Below are 2934 nucleotides of genomic sequence, written 5' to 3' on the forward strand. Positions count from 1 at the left end.
GACAAATCAATTTTATAAGATTAAGAAATTTATAAAAAAAATACATTACGTACGTTATAACGTTATTTTTTGAACAAGTTTGTTTAAATAAATTCTATTTTTACACTGATGATTTTAGCAAGATTGGCTCACCGGGTTTACCCCTCCGACCCCCTTACCCTTACTCGTGCGATGGACAGGGTTTGTGTGTTAAACGCTGCACAGAAGGCCCGCATGGTGTTGGGGGCAGGCACTTCGGGCTCGGCCCGCCCAGCGCGGGCAGACTGCCCCGGATCACCGCACCCCGCCCCGCCACGCCGGGCCGCGCCCTGAGGGCGCCCCGTGCCCGACGTGCATGGTTATGTTTGCCGGGCCGAACGACCCCCTTAAACATTGATGAGCCACTATGGTCCAGCGGACGACAGGAGAGGCGTAGGCGTAGAGCGACAGGATGCGGAGGATGGGGGAGGGGGTGGAGCGCGCGAGAGAAAGCGAAAGTGCGCGGCGAGTGTGATTGCGATTTCAATAAGGATCTCTAAAAACACGCAAAAAAATACCGAAACTGACGGTTAAAAAAAAATAAAAAATAACGTTGACTGCAATGAATTTGTTCCATACCGTTTATGATTTTTTTCCCCGTTGTTGAACTAGACCGCGTGCTGACTATGGCCTGGAAACGGCCGTCCTCCCTCCGCCTTTTGCGTCCCTTGTGTTGTGAAATAAAAGGGAAAAGCCGTACGTCGTCGCAGACGGAAGCCAAGGATAATGTTGTGACAAGGCAGTGTAAGGCACACACAGGAAGCGGGCCGCGGGTCCAAGCGGTTGAAGCAGGGTGGGGATGGACGGGGGTGGACGGGGGGGCACAAGAGTGGACGGAGGCCATGAGCGATGGCCCGAGACCACGACCCCCCGCCCGGGGCAAAGGGGTGGCCGAGGGGGCGCACCTTGGGGTGAGTTGTGGCGACCACGAACCCACTGATCCCGAATCGAACTCTACAGCACCCTCTCCTTCCGAAGAGTAGAAATCGTTTGTAATTGTTGTTGTTTTTTTCTGTTACACATTAACGGCAGCAGCAAGGTAACACAAACGCATACACAGATCGTGAACAGTCAACGTTTGTGCGCGGGCTTTGTGATTCACGGGAGTGATTTGAGTACGCCATTCGTGCTAGCTGTGTACCTGTGTAGTGGTGAGGAGCAGCTTCATGAGGGGGATAGCTGAACTTTCACTCATTCAGGGTTAATCCCCACCAACCGCCAACCGCTCTGTATATTTTTTTTCGGATTTGCAAAATAAAGCATAATGGATCCGTCCGCTGCTGTGGTGGGGACGAGGTGGTGTGAGTGTCCGAGGGGGGTGGGGCGCACGCAACGGCCAGCGAGAGTGCGTGTTTGTCGGAGATTTGGAGGGATTGTGGGGAACGCGTCACAACATCAGCCCCTCTCACGGCCGCCGCCGCCGCTGCTGTGGAAAGGGGAAAACAATTAAAAATCAAATGGAGCGCCATGGACTCTGGCTGTTGCGTGATGGAATGTTGAGTTGACCCTCCTCTCTCTCAGTGTCTCTCTGTCTCTCTCTCCCTCCCTCTCCCTCCCTCTCCACTTGTGCCGCGCAAGTCGCGGCAGCGGCGCGTCTGGCGGACCAGACCGACATCGTTACATTAACCACGGTGTATCTGCTCCGCACCCCGGCCCTGCAGGGCCCCATGGCTGGGGGGCTGGGCTGGACCGCAATAAATTACTGTGCGTATATAGGGCCTCCAATGGCAGGCCATAAAGAGAGTCAATGTTTTCCCTTCGCCATACCCCCCCCCCTCCTCCCGCCCCCGCCGCGCGGAGACAAGGTCGGCGGGCCCACTGTGCGCGCCGCGCGCCAGGCCACCTGCAAGGCCGTTGTCGTGAATACACGCCGCTGCTCGAAGCAGACGTGCGTTCGTGATAGTGCTGGTTCTTTTTCTATGCAATCGATCGAAGCGTATACTCCTATCCCATCGACACGCGCGGCGGGTAGAGCACGGCCGCGGGTGCCGCCCGCACGAGTGCCTCACTGATCGCAGCAAAAATAGAAAAAAAAAGATAGTCGTGTTTTACAAGGTGTCTCAGACACAAAAGATAGCGAGGGTGGTGTCGGTGTCGGTGTCGCACGCAAAGCAAAGCAAGTCAACGGAAGTTTGCATTTCAAACTATTTTCTTTGCATTGCAAACTTTTTTCGTAAGTTGTGAAGAAACGGTTTGCGAAGTTACCTTGCAAAGAATTAGTTCACAATGCGAATGATTTAGTTCGCTCGCAATGCAAAGCATTTTACAACGCTTCAAAATTCTTTGCAATTCAAAGAACCTTTCTTTGCTAGCTTATTTTTACAGTATACCGATTTCTCACTCTGAAGGAGTACTGACCTCGCCTAGTGGAGAACCTCACTTTCATTTGGTAAGGACCGCAAATTTTGACTTAAATTGAGTCAGAGTCAGATATCTCGCTCTCAGGAGAGATAATTTTTTTGTGTCACTACCTCGCTCTCCTGAGGGCAAGATATCTGACTCCAGCATTTGCAGTGATAATATGTAACACAGTTTAAAGGTGCTTCTGCACTAAAGGAATAGGCAAAGTCACTAAGATTGCCAACAACAGCGTCACATTTCACAACGCCTAATGGTATTTGCTAGCACATTATTCGTTTTTCCAGTGCATGATTATTTCACCATTTCGGCGTCGCGAACTGTAAACAATCAAGACAGTACGTAACAGATGATCGTGACATGATTGTCGCACCCTCTCTTATGAGTACCCCTACCTCTCAGTCATGCACACTTTTATTTGTCAATCGATTAGTATTGAGTGTGTGCAGGGTTCCCGCGGCTGGCACTGTCCCGGCCACACCGCCACTGCGCTCCGGACGGGCGCGTGTTTGAGTGGGCGCGAGAGAGTGGCGGGGCGAGGCAGGGCGGGGTGGGGTG

The 2934-nt window shown here is 52.5% G+C and overlaps 1 protein-coding gene across 1 annotated transcript in view; it reads right to left on the reverse strand.

The window, feature by feature from the left end:
- The window catches only part of LOC113207769 (cytoglobin-2-like), a 97459-nt gene that overhangs the window by 36521 nt on the left and 58004 nt on the right, over positions 1 to 2934 (reverse strand). The gene's annotated exons all lie outside the window — the stretch shown is intronic.

Source organism: Frankliniella occidentalis, unplaced genomic scaffold, assembly GCF_000697945.3.
Source record: "Frankliniella occidentalis isolate FOCC.00 unplaced genomic scaffold, Focc_3.1 Scaffold19, whole genome shotgun sequence".
Classification (NCBI taxonomy): domain Eukaryota; kingdom Metazoa; phylum Arthropoda; class Insecta; order Thysanoptera; family Thripidae; genus Frankliniella; species Frankliniella occidentalis.